Source organism: Chlamydotis macqueenii, chromosome 5 (genome assembly GCF_036417535.1).
Source record: "Chlamydotis macqueenii isolate bChlMac1 chromosome 5, bChlMac1.mat, whole genome shotgun sequence".
NCBI lineage: Eukaryota > Metazoa > Chordata > Aves > Otidiformes > Otididae > Chlamydotis > Chlamydotis macqueenii.
Window position 1 is genome coordinate 6,780,277 of NC_141560.1, and position 18,929 is coordinate 6,799,205.

Consider the following 18,929-nt stretch of genomic DNA (forward strand, 5'->3'; position numbering starts at 1 on the left):
GCGGTGACTGCGGAGCTAAGGTTACAGACAGCTCTGCCACTAAAATGGGGAGTCCTTTGCCTTCCCGATGGGAAGCTCTGGCCTCCCGGGAGGAGCAGTTAGTCACACACATGGAGAAATCCTGCTGGGATTGCTTGCATGGGATCATCCAAGGCAACCACTTGCATGACTGCGAGTGGAATGAAAAATAAAGTGGCAGTGGTGTTTCTTACCCCCGCAGCCCAGACATAACAAGGGTGAAAGTGGTGCTGGAACTTGCTAAATTTGAACAGTTGTTTTCTGTTAACACACGGCCTTAAAAATGCGATCTGAGAAGCTTGTTAGAGAGCTCGTGTTAACATCTCGTCCCAGCGCAATTGGGCCCATCTGGGCGGCAAGCCTCCCGAGTGTCCCGCTTTCCCCATGAGGCTGCATCCCCCCAGTCTGCTCATCTTCCTCACTCTGGAGCGCTAGTGGTCAGCCTTTGGCTTAAGCCGCCATAGCGATAAGCTCCAGTGCTGCCTGAAAACACCCTCCCGGCTCATCCTGACTCATGGGGCTGAGCAGCAATGGCAGTGAGCCCTCGGCTTGCTTTCCTCAAGACCCAGGACTGGGGAGCAAAGGCTTTGAGCACCCTCAGCTGCCACCCTGCTGCTTTCCCGGGCAGCCCAGTGATGCTGGTGGTGCCTGAGGGAGTTTCCAGCAGGGAACAACAGCATCAGAGCAGCATCACGGACCACAAATCTCTTTCTTTTTCTCCTTTGTTACACACACAAAAAACATTTCTCCACTGCTAAGAAGCCTTGAGGCAGATTTGTTGTGCTCCCTTTCTCTCCCTCCATCTTCTCCTTCCCCTGCCTGCACTTACAGCCCTTCTCTGGTTTCCTCCCAGCCCCTCACATCCCCCTCCTCGAGTCTAGCTTCTCCTTCTCTCTGTCCTACAGACGGGCGAGCCACCCACTTTCCCCATTAAGCCGGACACTTTGGGGGACTCCTGTCTCCTCTCTGCAGCTCGCAGCTGATTTTATCCGTCCCCAGGGGATGGTTTTCGTAAGGCAGCAGCCAGCGCGGAGGTGCGGAGGCTTCCGGCCCTCGCACTAACTTGCATTCCAGCATTAAAGATAATGGATACAATGGAAAATCAATGGCGAATATGTAACCTTATCCCATTCATAGCTTCATATTGCATTACACCGTGGCCTTCAGATACATAAAAGTGATATATGGCTGAACTTGGCAAGAAAAAAAGAACACAGGAAGCGAATACCTTTGGTAAGAATCACTCTCTAGGTATAACTTATATATGAAAATAGGCCTGAATATCTTCTGTTTTTCATGAAATTTCACTGCCTAATTGTTTTCCAGCAATTTGTGAGTGTAAAAAAATAAATCAAGGCTTTGTGCACATTACAGATTTCCCTTGAGTGAGATAAGAGAGAGAAAGAAAATGACTGCTTGAGTTTCCAGCCTCAGCCAGATGCCAAATCTGTCAGAAATACTGCTTTTTTATATTATATCAGCGGAGGAAATTATTGCTGCTGTTATCTGCCCTTCAGTCAGAAGCATATTGTGCACCTTGGCTAATGTGCCTTTGTGGTGCAGCCACCTGCACTTTTTTGAGGAGTTCATCTAATTACAGGGTAGATGAGTCAGGCTGCATTTCCTACGGGCTGTCTTCAAACATAGGAAGTTATTAATACCGATTAGCTGAAAAAGTCCAGGTCTTCACCGCGACGTTTCCTGGCTAATATTAGGCACACCTTCTGTACTTTAAGGTGTGATGGTTGATAAGAACCAGTAGTGCGGCAGCCGAGGGTTTACGGTGGTGGGTGCAGCATGGGACAGACTGTCCCAAGAGGTTTTTTTTCTGGCACCTTTGAATGAATTCAAGCAGACAGGCTGGAATGAGAACGGGAAACTAAAGGTAGAGGGCACAGCCTGGGATGTGTGAGTCCCTTAGGAAATGAGGAGGGAGCAGCACGATGCTGCCTCTGGTCTTGGTGCCTGGCAGCAGAGGAGAGTTATTGGGAAATTTTCCCTTCAACAGAAAGAAATATCTCCCCAAAGGAAAGCTGAAAGTTCCTAGGAGATGTTGTTGTAAGGCTTAAGCTCCTTGTTTTGGAAGAAGATTAAAAGAAACTTGTCTATTTAATGAGAATTAAGAAGCTGTAGCTAAGATCTAACAACGGGCATGGCAGAGACCTACCGGGGGCAGGGTCTCTGCATGACCCCTGCGGTAACTTGGATTTGGAGACAGAGAGGAGTCCATGTGGGACTGAATAAGGGAGGCAGCAGGGTCTGTTTTCAGGTCTTCCGTCAATTTGCAAATACATGCCGGGCTGTTTGCCAACCCCTCTTCACCCTTTGCTTGTCTCATCTGTGCGAACTGCCAGGGTGGGAGGTTGATGGTCAGATGTCAGCTTCATGCTGGGGTTGTGGTGACTCCCCAGGTCTCCCATGCTAACCTAAGCTACGCTGCTTGTCATCACTCCAGGTGAAGAGATGGAAAAGGGGGATGTACTATGGCATAGTGGATGGATGGACAGGACTGTGGTGGCAACAGTAAGCTCACCTCAGATGGATAGACAGGACCATGGTGGCAATGGTAACTTCACCTCGGATGGATGGACAGGACCATGGTGGCAATGGTAAGCTCACCCTGTGCCTGCCCCTTGGATGGGGGGATATGGGGGTGCCTGAGCAGAGCAGAGCAACTGTGGCTCAGACAGAGACACCTGGCCTAACTCTGACAAGGCAGCAAAGGAGTGGAAATAATGAGGAGGCATGGCTGGCGCCACTGGTGATGATGGGGCCTTCACTGGTGTCAGGTGGAAAAGATTCAGATGATAAATCAGAAGGCAGAAAAGAAGGAGAGATGAACAGCATTATGGAGATTGATCCAAGACATGCAGAGGGGAAATATGCTACCACCAACTGAGGGGAACGTGGAACACAGCCAGAAAATTCTTGGGATACACGTGATTACACCTTACCAAACAGGTAAAATAATAAAGTCCCAGCAACCAGAATTGGAAGCCAGAGGGACGGAGATGAAATGCTTTAAACATTCACAAAACAAACCTTTTATCACAGATGCCTTGCTGTTTTATCTCTTGATTTATTTCACTTTTCCAAGCCACAGAAAAATTGTATGTGATAGTTTTTCCTTTTCAGTTCTCGCTACTTGGTTTACAAATCTTGCCAAATGTGGAGAACTTCACAGAAATCAAGAAGAAAAAGCTTCCTGGCTGGCTGGATTTTCCATTGCTTTCTCAGCTGTACTGTAGTAGCTCCTCTAATTTATTCTGCAACCAGAGGGGACAACTGCGCCCAGCACAGGCATGTGAGATGAAGGACTAGCTGGCACATAGCACCATAGCTGCTCTGGAATCTAAGGAAAATTGATTTTAGGTGAAAGGACTGGGTTGTCCTTGCATGCTTGGTAAATGAGGAATACCTTTACTCAGGACCATGGCATTGCATGAGCACAGCTTGGTGAAAGGGGAGAAGCAGGCTGAAAAAAAAACCCTTTTTTTTTTGCAAGGTCCCTTGGTTTTTTACTCTTAGTCTCACTTGCAGAGTACGTCATACTGACAGGAAATAATGCTTCCTTTCTCCTGCACTTTCCCGGTTTAGATTTCAGCTCCTCCTGTCTAATACCAGCCAGTACAGATAAAGTTATTTTACAGGAAGGAGTTGGTGCTTCTCCAAAACATTTTCACAAATAACTTCACTAATGTTTATAACATTATCCCCTGTAAAAGGGATAAGTATTATCCCCATTTTACAGGTGTGAAAATGAAAGCTATTTGGTCATGGTGTTGAAAGGAAATGATGTTGAACTGGCAGCACTGAATTAATGTCACTTATCCCACTTCTTGACTGTAGATCAGAGCCCATACAGTCATGCTCTATAAATATCTGCCAGCAAGTATATGTGGGCTTCATCTGAATGTAAAAAAAAAAAAAAACACCCTTCCCTCAAACTTTGATGCAGCATCTGAATGTATCCTCCAACCTAGTTTTACTGTATTTGGTCTGAAAGCCATAACTTCAGTCACACGCAGAAATTTTGGAAAGAAGCTTTCCGGAAATCGGGCTTTTGCTGCTGGAGGCTGCTGCCCAGCTCCAACCTGCGCTTTTCATGCCTCAGTTGCAGATGAGATGGAAAATCTGAGCTGCTTTGGCCAGAAGCCTATCCTGGGTTTGGATTCTCTTTTTTTTTTTTTTCTCGATCAGTATGTGCAATTACTGCTCTACTTCGCAATACAGAAAAGCAAGAAAACTCCCATTTCTGATCGCCGGAGCTGAGATGGATCTGATTTGTAAAGTAAAAAGGCATGCACAGAAGTAGGCAAGAAAGGGAACAAAATCAGTGAGAAGCTACTTCTAGGGAATCAGGGAAAAAAAAAAAAAAAAGAGGATAGGATTTCTTCCTTAGTGAATTGTTTTTGCCCGGGAACATTTTAGCCCTAAAGCAAATCCAGAAACTGTTGGGAGTTTATGACATATGACTGGGATCTTGAAAGTTTACAGTAGATTGCAACAGACTGAGATGACATTTAGGCAGCTGAAGGCACATTCGCTAAGTTATGTTTCGCGGGGAAAAATATACTGCCTGGTGGAAATGTTAGGCTGTTGTTGGGTGGCAGCTTGCATTATTATTAGAGATGGCAAGGATCTATGTGGCATTTGTACTTGAAATAAGAATTTTTAAGCGACTCAGAGCTTGCAGGCCGGGCACTTCTTTGTTTGCTTGCTTTTGTATCGCTTGGGTTTCTGCGTGTGCATATTTTAGCTAATGCAAAAATAGAGCCTCTTTTATTGCAACATTTCACAGAATTTTCCAGCTTCAATGAGCCAGTTTCCAAATCAAAAGGATAAACCCTGATGAAAAGCTGGCTTTTAAATGTGAAATTGTTCATTGTCCACATTCCATTGGCTTTTAAAGGGAAAAATAAAATTTATTTCTATAATGAAGGAAACTCACATTTTAAGGGGGAAGGTGTAACCATCCTCTAGCAAATGGTAAAAAAAATTGTGTTAAATTGAGGAGGGTGGTTTTTCCATCATTTTTACACACTTCTGGTTGCTTACTCTGCTTGCAGAATATAATCAAGGACACCCAGTGGGTATGATGGAAATGCTTGAGAGTGAAAAATATCTTTGATTTCCAAACCTCTGCTCATCTTGGAGGAGCTGCCAGTTCTTCTTTTACTGGTGACGATGTAAATGTAAGTGATATGTTGCTAGTCTTCTGGATGCAGAACCATGACGCACGCCCCGACAACTCTTGTGAGCATAGCCAGGTTCCATCTCACAGCCCTGGCTGCCCAGGGTGGCTTTCCTGCTGTCCATAGCACAGCACCATGGGGTCTGTTCTGTCCCATGGCCCCAGCACCATAATCCTGCTGCTACCCCCACTGGTGTTTGGGGTCCCCAGTAACGAGCAGGTCAGTGGCACTATGCTGCTAGGGAGGATGCGGTCTTGCCACCAACAAAACCCCTGTGGTCAAAGGTGTCCCAGGAGAAGGCACACTTCCCCCACTCCAGCCCTGGCCCTGCTAAAAGAGCCCCATTAATGGGGGAAAGATGGCTTTAGCCCTTGGGGAGGTCACCTGGGATGTTGTGGGGTGCTCTGGAAACAAGTATGAGATCTCTGAGGTGCCAGCAGCTCCATAGGGTGCCACACAGACAGAGCAGGAGTTAATCCGGAGGGTGAAGGTGTTTAGGACCCCTCTCTCCTCTGAGAAAATCAAAGTCCTGGTTATCACAGCAGATTTCACTTTTCCAAATAAGGCTGAGAGTTTTCCAAAGTATTTCAAAGGCAGATAATATCTCTGCAGGTTTGAACACTGATTCCTCCCAACTTGAGCCAGAGTGACTCAGATTTTGTAAAATGGAGCCAGGAAAACTATTTAAATGGTCTTTTAGTTATAAAGCCCTCATCTCCTTTTGCACTGATTTTTTTTTTGGGGTGGTATGTAACAGGCTATCTGTGACAGGAACGGGGAGAGCCCCAACACCCTGCAATGCTTTTACAGGATCTCATGTTCCCTGCCAGGTTCTCAAAAAGAAAAGAGCAAAGTGGACAAGTTCAGAAAAGTAGTGTTCGAGTTATGTCCCAAAGAAGGAAAAGACACAAAAATTTTTCAAACTGGCTCTAACTGAGAAAATCCTTTACTGTACATGAACAGAGAGGCTGAAGTCCAGAGGGACTATAACATCTACTCTAATGTCTTGGATACTAAATTTCATCCACATTTACATCCTTTCTGAGTTAAATAGCTTACATTTGACTAAAGCTAATGCTGTGTTTACCTAACACATAACTGTCCCCTACCTCCACCCCAAGCTCCATCCCTTCATCTGAAGAGATGACAAGACAAACCAATCCACCCCTGCCCTCTGGGGATTGCTCCAGTGATTAAAGGCCCCCATTGAAACATGTGTGCAGAGCAGCACATGTGAATTTGCTGGGCTTTCATGACTAGACTCTGCTTCTCACTATGGCTTTTTTTTTTTATGTTAAAGTACAATTTAATATGCCATCAGTTCATCTGCTGAGACATTTTACACCACATAACAAAGCTGCATCACTGACTTGTTTGGAGTGTTTTGTTTTGTTTTTCCTCTTCAGAAAACAAAGTCAAGCTTTGAACCAAAACCCAGTTTTGGTTCTGACATAATGCAGATCATGCTGTATTATGGAAATTGCCATTTCTTATGAAGCACTGTGGACCTTCTGGACAAGTGAAAGGCAGCACACATTTAACCTCACCTACCAATCTGCTACATTCCCAACTTCATCTTTACGTGGAAGGAAATGCGGTGATTGCTGGTCCTCTCCTGCCTTTGCTACGGACAGATATGCTTTTTCCACTATGCCTTTTCTCCATGCACAACTTCAGCACAAAGAGTACTGGGAGCTGGAGCGGAGGACAAAAGGTTGCCCTGTACCCTCACTTCTCAACAGACACTACATACATCTCTTCCGACAATCCTCCTGCTGTCAGGACTAACTAGCAGAAGGTGAGTGAAAAGGTTAGTTATTTAGTCTAAAAATAGATTGCTGAAGCCTGAAAAAGCCTAAAAATATAGTCTAAAAAACCAACTGATCTATTTTCTTACAGTCCCCAAGCTATATAGTGTTTGATGATGCAGAAGATGATGATGCAGCAAATTAATCCCTGATTCTGTAATTGCTTTTTGAGAGCTGAAAAATTGCCTAACTAAGGTGACAGAAGGGCCCAGAGGACAGTGAAAGTCAGCCTTCTTTGTGTAGAAGCTGGGCCAGCTAGAGAATTTGGCTAAAACAAGGCATTTGTAGCACTTTTCTGTACCCATCAGTAACTCTAAGAGTGCAAATAAGGGAGGTTTTATTTTCTCAAATAATGCAAAATTGCACTGGGAGGGGAAGACTCCTCAAAGGTTTTTCAGCTTAGTTCAACATTACGGACTAAAAGGCTGACTGGGAAGGATGAACACAGATAGGTTTGTAAGCATGAACTTGAGTAGCCCAGCTTTGATGCTCCTGCAAGATTTACTGCTAGATTAAAAAAAAAAAAAAAAAAAGTTGAATTCCTCGACTTTGTACAAGTCCTTGGTATATAATTTGGCACTAGCCACTAACTGAAGCTGGCTTGGGAAGAGTCATAAGCTTGAAGTGGAGGAAAAGGAGATGCCCTGCTTGAAAGGGTAGAGAAGCAGAGGAAATGCATGTTCCTGGCACAGTGAGGTATTCCAGGATGAATTGGCAATGGATCTATTTATAAATTCACAAGTGGGCTTTGACATCCAGCACCAGCAAAAGAAAAAAAGCCACTCCAAGAGGCTGTGGAAATGGTTTACAGAACACAACTTGGTCTTTGCAGCTATTCATTAGAAGCAGCGGCAGCTTTTACAGAGGAATATGCAAACAGATCATTCTGAATGTAGTGCTGCTGAGAGGGGACACTTGGTGGCCTGTGACTTGAAACATTGTTCAATCCCTGTAAAACAAGAAAAAATGCACTGGTATAAAAAGGAGGAAAAAAATTTCTGTTACAGTCTTTCACTTTGCAATTAAAGAAAAAAAAAATCCTGGCTTCAGGAAAAGCCTTAACCATACAAAATAGCCCAGGACAGAATTTCAGAAGTGCCCCATACAAGCTGCTTCCCCAGCATGGGCTGGAGAAGGTGACACAAAGCTGAGGAGTCAGCTCATGGAGGTTTAGGTCACGGCAGTCAAACAGCAGGAGAGGAGGTGCGCTGGCAACTGAGCGTAGCCATTGGGAGCACGCACCGGCAGTGGACGTAGGCATGTGAAAACAGGTAGAGATCAAGGGATCCAAAACCAATTCTTTGACTGGTGTCAGTGATGGCGGAATCTGCCCAAAAAGGGCTTAAACAGGGATTAAAAACTGAGTCTCTGGGGTCTGAGCCCAAAGACTGATTATCCAAGGTAGCAAAGGAATTACTGACGGCTTTGAATTTCATTAGGCCACAGTGAGGAAAGGTGTCCACAACAATTTGGTGGAAATTCCTTTAAACATATGGTTCACGGTTGGGGGGACAGGTAGATGCACCCCATTTGCAGTGCAAGACTCCTTTTGCCTCCAGGGACAGAAACAAATCCTAACAACTTCCTCCTGTGATAGGTTTTCCAAGAGAGGAAAAGTGCAGCGTGGTTGAGAGCTGCACAGAAGTTCAGGGAATCTGAGCTTTTGTGGAGCAAATATGGATTCCTGCTCACCTACTGAGCAGTTCTGATAAACAGCAGAATATTATAAAATGAGGAATGACTGCAAAACATGGTCATCAGAGATGTGTGTGTGGAAGGGAAAAGGATGAAGACAAAGGTGGAGTGCAAGTAAGTTCTCAGAGTTGTCCTTAGACTAGTGCCAGCACAGGGCTATATCTCCAAATTAGCAAAAACAACAGTCTAAGACACTTTTTGAAAAGGAATCGGGATTCATTTTCCAGATCTCATAGAGATACAGGTGTTAAAACTAATCCAGGTACTGGCAGAAATAGGCTTGTTAAGCAATCACTCTACCACTTACTAGTTACAGAAGGAGAAGAGGCTTTATACATTACAGAGAAAATGGATTAACTAAGCATAATCAAACCTGCAGTCAAGCCCTGTCCTTCATCCAGTTCTTACTATGAAATAAGATGGCAGCACCAGTTTCTGAGTGAACGTTGGCAAGTTAAATTCAATTATTTTGAAAGACGGCTATTGCTTGCATGAAGGGAGGGTGCTCAGAATGCTAGCGGATTCAGCCAGGCTTTCCTTGTTAGATCTGGAGAAATAGTGGGGGATACTAAAGACAGGAAAAGAAAAGCCCTGCCCTTAGCGCAGGACAAGGCTTGTACTCACTTAAAGAGATGGCTTTTAGCTTGAAAATGCACCATCCACTAATAAAGAGGCGGCCTTGTGGTACGTGTCTTTTGTCCAGCGTATTGTATCTAGCTGATATACTGATGCATGCCAAGGTCTTTGAAGGGGAACTCATAAACTGTTTATAAGCGGTCTGTGATAAGCTCAAGGCAGCCCATCTGAAACAAAAAGAAATGTGAGGTGCCCGGAAAAGAAATAATTTACTTTTTGTACATAGTGGGGGAGAACACCAGGGATGGAAAAGAGCTACTCAAGTTAAGGCACAACCACAGCATGGAAACAACTGGGTATAAACTGCTCAGGAATAAAATTAAATTGGAAACTGGAAGGAGGCCTGTCCTGGGTATGTTTTTATAGGAGAAGCGAGAAAGAGTTTATGAAAGAGGCAGCAGATTCCAAAGAAAGAATAAATATTCCTCAGGGACTCTCTGAAAAGACAGATGGAACAAAAACAGGCAGGAAGATTAAAAATCCCCCAGGAGGTTTGCATAGGAGAGAGCTCCGACTGAGCTCGTGCTATGAAAACATCATGACAAAAAATAGTGGCTGCCTGATTATGCTTGCGCCATTTGTAATCCGTCCAGGGTCCTTTTCTCTGCTAAGTGTGGCCCAGCACGAGGCAGAAGAAGATGGGCAGGGCGTGCTGTTCCCCTGGAAAATGGGCTCTCAAAAGCGTGCTTGGTCTCAGGTTAGTGGTGGTGGCAAAACTGCTGTCTTCCCTTCTCCTGTGAAATGGCTCCTTCATTTAGCAGCATCTGAAGAAAACATAGAGCAGAACACAGGGCAAATGGTTAAAACCCAAGTTTTGAGGCTAGAAGGATATCAGGACATTTCTATTTCCTGTCATAAAGGGGCTGATGCTATTTAATAGAACAGAGTGGGCAAGAGCAGCAAGGGATAAAGCAAACATAAGGCACATCCTGAAAAAGAACAAAGAACAAAAGCTTTGGGGCAGTGTGGTAGCAAGCGCAAGGCCTAAAGGGTGAGCAAAGCAACGGCCTCTTGCCGTTTGATCACAAATGGGGATCAGTTTGCATTTCCTAAAAATAAACAGAACGGCAGTGAAGTGGCATCTGACTACAACTCAGCATATGTACTCTCCTTTCGGAAACACTCCGAAACCATCCGGGTCAAGGGAGGTGATAAGACACCCACATGTATGTCTACTAGCAGTTACAGGTCTCCTCATATTTATTATTTTAAAAGTTACATGCTACAGGATTGCTCCGTAACTGCAGCAAAAGCAAACCCCATTTGCTTTCAGCTCCTCTCCAAAGGTCTTGAAAATCTACTGCCTCTTGGGTCTGATCTGGCCTGCTGTCTGCACAAGGTGCCCCTTATATCACAAAGAGGGTGCTAAAATAATGGTTTCTGTTATGGTAAGGCAGGTTCTCGGTTGTAAAGGAGGAACATGAATTCAAGATATGCCAAATAGCCTGGAATTCCTGCCCTTTCCTTCTTTGGACAGTCATTTCTTTTGATCCTTTTCTGTACCTCCTTGTTGCATTTCAGCTTTTGATACCAGAGGACAACTTTTTGAAAAAAGTGAATTTTGAAGTAGACTCTGAATACTTTGAATTTCTTCATCCTAAAATTCATGTAAGGATATTCACATCCTCAGTCCATGCTGGGTTTAAGGGAATCTTCTGCCATCTGAATGAGCAGGCCCCAGGAAGTATTTTCCTACTCCTATCCAGAAGATTGGCCCTGAATATGTGAGCGAAGTCTTTAATTTCTTGGTAAATTTGGGATCAGCCTATACTGAGTCTTGACCAATGTGTTTCCTGGGTGTGGAAAGGCCTATAATTGCTTGTTGGGATAAAACCCAAGCATTGCACACACAACATTAAAAAATGCATTATAAAACTCTAACTTGATCACAGACTTGTATCTGATTTTAGAAATCAGTAGAGCATGTAGCATAAACTAATAAACTTATTTCATAACACATTCCTGTATGTCAAAGCACAGAACACTGGTGTAGCTTTTCTATTTATTTCCAGAAATGAGATTTTTCTGATAATCCAAGAGTCTAGCTCTCACTGGTATAAATTACTACTTCACCTTAGAAATCACTGTGCCTCTCCAAGGTTCATACATCCTGAGAAACTGGCTTAAAATAAAGAGCTGCTAAGTAGCTGTAAAACTTAATGCAGTCACAGTAGCCCTCAAGTCAATGTTCTGGAGAAGAAGAATTTGAGCACATTTCATGAGGAAGCGAAGTGTTTGTCACTAACCCCAGAATATCTTAAACCATCAGAGGGCAGTTGTTCAAGAGGGCGTGACTCCCACTCGCTGCCTTGCCAGCCTCAGGAAAGAATGTATGGTTTGGTTTGGTTTGGTTTGGTTTTTAAATGCTTACTGGGTTTAGCTGCTGAATGCTCTTCTAATCTGCAAGAAAGTTCTCTGCTTTGGGGTTATTTTGAAGTTGACATGTAGCAAGCTCCTAAAGTGAACAGAATTAAACTTTTCCATAGGATCAAACTTTTTTCTCTTCTTTCAAAACATTCAGGGAAACAACCCCAAACTGTTCACTGTGGATTAAAATGTGGAATCTGGATTTTTTCGGTATCCCAGGCCTGCAGCTCAGATGGGAGCCGTAGCAGATGCAGGATTCCCATCGCTTTTGCTAGGTCAACGCCTAAGGGCTCAGACCACCTGCACAGCACCTGCAGGCAAATTAATCAAGGTAATTAGCCCAAAGATTTCCACCTGCTGTCAGCTTTCCTCCTCATTCATATCAAATGCTGAGCTGTCACAGAGATTGTGACAAGTATTCTCCTTGAATGTGAGGCTTTTTGTTTTGTCTGGAGATGAACTGGAGGATTTACCCACGCTTCAGCTGCTGCTGTTTGTAAGATGGACAGAAGGCTTAGGGACACCACCAGCAACTGCAAATGATGTATCTCAGGTAACACCAAAGTACAGATATTCTGAATAGGTCCTTGCTTTCTGCTGAGCAACCTTTGCTGTGTCCCAGAGGACAACCCTTAATTTTAGTCTGTTCACACCTGTGACACTGTTCGCACTCACAGGACACGGATGTGTTACAATGGAGGCGGAGGGAGCGAAGCACAATGTTGTGTAGGGTCAGCACAGGCCGCTGCGGGCCCCAAGCCCCCAGTGAGGTGTAGGAATGTGGCGCAAACGTGTTATAAGGGACTGCCCCTGCCCTCACGTGCATTCAGGATAAAAGCAACCTGGGCTAAGAGCCAGCTGAGGCTGCTTCTTGGAGAGACAGTGCTGTCTGTGCATGGATGGATTCCTGCTCCTGACACACCGTGCACAGGCCGCAGAGCGAGATGGCAGCAGGGTGCCCTGTTTCCCCAGTCAGGCAAAGGGACTTGCCTGGTCCTGCTCTGGTAGGGGACTGGTGTCAAAGTAGAGCTCAGGCCTCCAGTCTCACCGTGCCAGAGAATTGTACTGATCCCTTGTGTGAAGCTGCTGCTTCTGCCCCGGAGGTGTGTGTGAGCATGGGGAAAGAGGGAGCAGCCGTGGAGGAGGGCTCCAAGCCCATGGGCAGGGGTAGCGGTGTGTCTGGATGCTAAACGATGCAAGAGGCTGAGTTCAGCACTGGGAGAGGCAAAAGCATTATACTTTGTTGTGTCCCTCTTGCTCAGATGCTCCCTCTGTCCCACAGGTTTAATCCATCTCTCTGTCTGCTGCAGGAGTAACAAACTATCTCAGAGGGTTGTATATAGCAAGCTGGAAGGGCTGCTCCCATAAAATATGGGCTTTCTCATATTGCAGGTTGAAATCCTTTCATCTTTCCCTGCAGCATGTTTGCCTCCATTTGACCCCTCTCCCAAGCTCTGGCCTGGGGAGCTCTCACAGTCCCCTGGATACACGAGGGGACAAGCTTTAATCCTGACATGTGCGCTATGTGATAAGACCTGAAGTAAGGAGCATCCCTGTGGCCACCTGATCCAACCAAAGGGACATGGCCCTCTCATGAGACCTGGGCTGGCTCAGGTGATGCTTGTCCTGTTTCAGCCCACATGATGGGGTTTGCACCTTGTTATGAGGCTGGCTATGGACTGGGGCAAGGGTATTGTGTCCTGCGCCTTATTATTTTGGAGGTGGTGACCATAACAGGCCAACAGTCTTCATGGTGCACGTTGTTAGCTGCTGGGGAAGAACTGCTTCCCTGAGCTGCGAGGGAAGAGGCTGCATCCAGGCCGCATCCTCTGATGTGGTCTGGGTGGAGGTGCTTGCTCAGGATGTCAGGGGTCTTCACACAGAGGGGTCAAGAACTGCTCTGGTGTATCATTTAGAAGTGGTTTGTGCATCAGTGTTTGGGAACATCGGATTTCCCAATTTTTCTGGCTTTCAGCCTTGTATCTAGCAACCACACCACACCTTTTGGAAGGGAAGGCATGCCAAGGTAGTTTCCTGTAAGCAAGCAGAGCTCCAGTGCTTTTCTACAGTGGCCTTTTCTTTTTTGCAAGAAAAATAAATGTTTAGAAACAAGCCCAACCCACAGATTTCAGATCAGGATCCAGATTTTTTTATTTTTTTTTAAATACCCTAAAGTTGGGAAGTGCTTGCCCCAGAACAACAGTTGGACTGCATTCAGCTTTCTAAAATAACCCTGCCCAAGATCCAGAGTTGGGACCCCACCCTCCAGGCTCATGCCTCTTTCTTTAGCAAAAGTGGAAATAGAAATTGAATCTCAATTTTGTCTGAAATTTTCACTTCGCAACCCATTCCACTTTTTAGTTTTGCTTTCTTAATAATTCCTGGCTGCTACAAAACTGGTCTTTTGACCTCTCTTGCCCTCTCAACCAGCAGTTTTCCAAGCCTTGTCCTTCATGGGTTAAGCAAAGGAGGCCTGAGAGAAACCGCTTCTAATTAACTGTGACAGCTGAAATCCTTGAAATTGCTATTGAACTTGGAACCTTGTACGCTATTGTTCTTTGCTCCTCTGCTGGAGTCTTGCATGATGGTGGTTTGGATGGAAACATTTTTGGGCAGGTCCTTGGAAAAACAATGGGAGAAAGCCCTTTTAAACAACCCTGTGAAAGCCAGCAATGGCAATACTGACCAGAACTTACAGATTTAATTTCATGCATCTGGAATTGAAGGGGAGCTTCCCCCCAGGTTGATGGCAGAAGTCCATCTGTCTGTCAGGGCTTACAAAAAGAGGGACCAAAGTCTTTCCAGGCATAAGGACTAATTCATGGTGCAGTATATCTACCCAGGTGGCAACTGTGGGTCAAAACCACAGTTTGGGTAAAACAGCTTGTTGTTTTCAGCCTACCAGTCAACTACTGCTTATAATTGGGAAAGCATCACTTATTACAAGGTATCCTGAGATACTTTTCAAAGGATCAAAAGTATGAAGATACTTTTCCACCATTCTTTCTGGTACCCATAAGGAGCAGAACTGCAAAAGGCTGCAGAACAGTCTGAGAATTGAAATCTTCTGCTGGATGGTTGTTTATAACTGCTCTGAAGATGGCACAGAGAGAGGAAGAAGGAAAAAAAAGGAGTCAAAACTGCATTTTTTCTGGTTCTCAGCCACTGGCAAGCAATACTGGTTTTGGTTGTGTACATTCACTCCCTAACTGCATACAGTGGGGCAGCCTATTATTTGCCATATTATTTCAGCTTTGCTAAGGCATATGACTTGCGATTCCCTTGACAGACACTCTCTTTGTCTTTGTGGACTAGTTTTGAGCAAAGAGGACTTTTGGATTTGGCCAAATATTTTTCTTCTGGGGAATTACAGTTTTCTGGCCTTTCCAAATAAGAATATTATATCCATGCATGTACTTGTGTCACCCAGTCCTGCTTTTTTTTAATTAAGATGATCACCAGATTCATATGAACCCAAGCAGAAATGTGGTACAATGCCCACAAGCTGCTGTCTAGCTCACATAGGATTTTTTTCTGTTGCCACAGAGTAGAACCTCAGGAACCAAGCAGGATGGACTTGCTAAGAGTGTTTTACGCTGCTGAAAACAGTTCTTTTTGGGCAACCTCAAAATGCTCCTGTTGGAACCCACGAAGGTTGCTATGCTCTAGAGAAGTTATCCCCAGACCAGCCTGCCTGCAGCTCAGTACTGTACCCTCTTCCCACCAAGCAGCCCTCCTCTTGGCAGCACAAATGTATGCCCACGTATGGGACAGAGAGAAATTACTTCCCTTCCTCAGCACTAGGTCTCATATTATCCAGTGCATCAGGCATAGCTCAGCTTTGGAGAGTTCTGGAGTCTCAATTGACCCTGGATGAACCATGTAATAAAATAATACTAAAAATAATACAGGACTATGAATCCTGTAAATCACCAGCCATTTCTGAAAGTAAATTGTATCTCTTTTAAAGTTTTTAAGATTCATTTAACGCTGTCTTTATGACCAGCCTGTATGCTATAATGGTACAGTGCGGTCTTCAGCTGATATAAATCCCAGAGGCTCCACTAAAACTGTTGTTTCATTTTTGATTTACAGTCACCTTAGTGAGACAGTTCCCGTGCTATTTCTATGCAGATAAGGAATGCGTGAAAGTAGTTACCAGAGCATATTACACTCAATTTTTTCTGACTCTGGAGACAGATAAGAAAGCAGATCTTTGGAAGCCTCTTGAATTCAAATGATGCACTTTGATTTTTAAATAACTTCTGGTTTGCAACTGTGATTGCTCTTGCAAATTTATCAGGCCCTTAGAGTTATTTCAGCATGTCTAAATGGCTGATTTTATTTGCTTGTTTGTGATTAAAACTAATAGGAGCAGACCACAAACTCATGCTGTGTTTCCATATAGCAGAGTAATTACAGAACAGGCTTCGAAAATATATTTGCAATGCAGTTTCTCAATCCTATTTTTACTAGGGGATATCCCCACTTTTTTGCATGTATACTTACTTTCTATGTTGTTTAGTGTGTTGATGGGGTTTGTTCATCCTTTAAAGCCTGGCAAGAACACTTGTCAAACTATCACTTTTGCTCTTAGAGACTAAGAAATAATTTATTGTCTTTGTTAACTTATTCTTAGCTTGATATCCACGTTGTGCACTTGATATGGACATATCTGTAACTGGAAAATTCAAATTTCCATGACAAACTGAACAAAAGCACTTCTGAGAACACAAGCGGGTCAGTGTACGGCTTTGATTGTGATCACTTATCTGTAAAGGAGAGGAGCAGCACAGTGGGCAAGGAAGCAAACAGAAAAGGCAGCAAGGGACCTGAGCTGCAGCTGGAGGTGTGCTTAGAGCCTGACCTTGAGAAAATAACACAGAAAGGGAGAGAGCATATGGGTGAGCTGTTGTTTGCAGTAGGACCAGGTGTTGTCCCGCTTGTTATTTGATTCCTGCTCTGCTCAGAGAAACTAGATTTGGTTAATAAAGAGGATTTGAGTTCATAAAGAGGTTTTGATTATGGAGTTAACAAAAATTAAAGTTAATTTCTTCTCTTAATGGAAACAACTAGTGAGATCCCAAATACTACTGAATTGCTGGAAGATAGCACTGCAAGGACCAGGTATAGGACTTCAGCCGCACAGAACAATAGCATAATTTCTATAGCACGCAACGACTTCATCCCTGTTCTCTTGGGCCTCTTTTGTAAGAGCAGAATGGCTGAGGGGAGGCTGAGGAAAAACAGCCACTTCCCTCTTCGTACAGCTCCTGCTTGGTGCATCAGAAAGCAGAAAACCGAATCAAGAGGCCAGCTGCCTGGAGTCACCAGCGCTGCTGAGCCAGCACGCAGCTGAGCCGCATGCTGCTGATAAGTGGCTGGCTAGGATCACCCAGGGCACACGTCCTACCACCAAACCGGTCAGGTTATAAATCCTTGCGTGGACTGGACAGCAAGGTATCCAAACCCATGGAAAAGGAGCATCAGCCTTTGGTCCGTGGTTGTTGATAATGGCTAGAAATGTTCATTTTAGAAAATGAGGTAAGTGTAATGTTACTGTAAGGTGGAAAGCTTCCAAGCCTGATCCTGCTTCATGCCCCTGCTGCTCTTAGGCCTGAGACCAGACCTTAGTGGCAAGCTTTACCCTGCAGCAAATATTTGCTGTGGTGTTGTAGTCCCTCAAGGGGAAAAAAAAAAAGGGTTTATGATGGAAACGATGATGGAGTATTAAGTGCAGTGGTGCTCGTGAGATGCACAGCTATAACAACAACCCCCAAACCGATAAATAGGAAAAAGGCCTTCACTGCCCAGATGGTGAGGCAGGCAATATAGCCCTACTGTATGCAACACCAGAGACTTTCCAAATCCTACTCCAAATCTTTTAATCCCTTCAGTCCTTAACGGTTCAAAATTACATCATCATTTCCTCCATTTCAGACAGAGCTTTACCCCTTCTGCTTCATAGCTGCAATGCGGTCTAATAGGGCTCATACTTCTTAATCTTAAACGGAAAAATGTATGTCAAGTCAAAACAAAGCAGAGTTTCTAGATCTCCACAGGGGGCGCGGGGGGTGGCTCATAAATCTGTATATGATTAAAGACAGCTGCAGATTGACATGGACATTTTGAGCTTGTCAGTCTTTTGTGTGATGTGTAGCTATTGGAGCAAGCCAGCAGCGGCAAGCTGAAGACAATGAATTTCCTGCACTTCCTAGTCCGATTGCAGAGGACCAGGAAATAGATGCCTAATCAGCCTTGGACTTGTAAAGGCCCTAACCCAAACCCCAGCACAAGCACTGCTAGTTTTCGGCCTGGTCATTTATTCCAAAACCTTTCAGACTCTTGTTTCGCTAGCAGTGAACGTGGAGAAGTACAATGAATTCCTTTCTGGTAACCTGAGAATATCAGCTAATGGAAAAAACAAAAAGTGCTCTGCAACTATATTAACTTCTCAGAGTTTTTTCACTCCTGCCCCCAACTGGCTGATCTTAACATTTTTCTAATGTCCTTGAGATTACGGCAAACAGCTTGCATGGAAAAAAACCCAAACTGACTCCCCAAAGAGCTTGAACCGCATCCTCAGCTGGCATAAACTGATGCATCTCTCCTTTTTATACCAGCTGAGAAGCCAGGGTACCGCTGCTTTTATTTTCAGCTTCGCAACACAGTTACCGTAATAAAAGTAAGACATTGAGATGAGTTTTGCTCCAAGTGACATCATAAGTTAGTGGGGAGCAAGAAATGTCTTGGCAGAGCTGAATGGGGTGCTGTGCACAGAGTCCATTTGGCACCAGCAGCCAGACCCCAGGATCCGCAGAGATGCATCCAAGGACAGAGTCTTGCATTTTGTCTTCTGTTTTTATGAAGGTCAAACTGATCTGTGTATTTAGAAATGGAGGAAGGAAAATAATAATGAAAATATACATCTATAGCGTGGTGGCATTTCTGATTATTTAGCATGTTTCACTATAAAAGTTGAGTGATTTAAGAATTATCTCACTGTCTGTGAAGTCCTACCCATGCTGCTATTTCTAGGCAAGCAGTTTCCCACAGATGTTAGAGACAAGTAACAGGTACATGAAGAAAGGAAAAAGATTAAGCTGATGGAAATGATCATGTTAGACCTCCAGTGTCAGCCCCACCATTGTATTCAGATCTTGAAGTTTTGGCTTAGACATGAGCAGTTCAGATATTTTCAGTCCCTCAT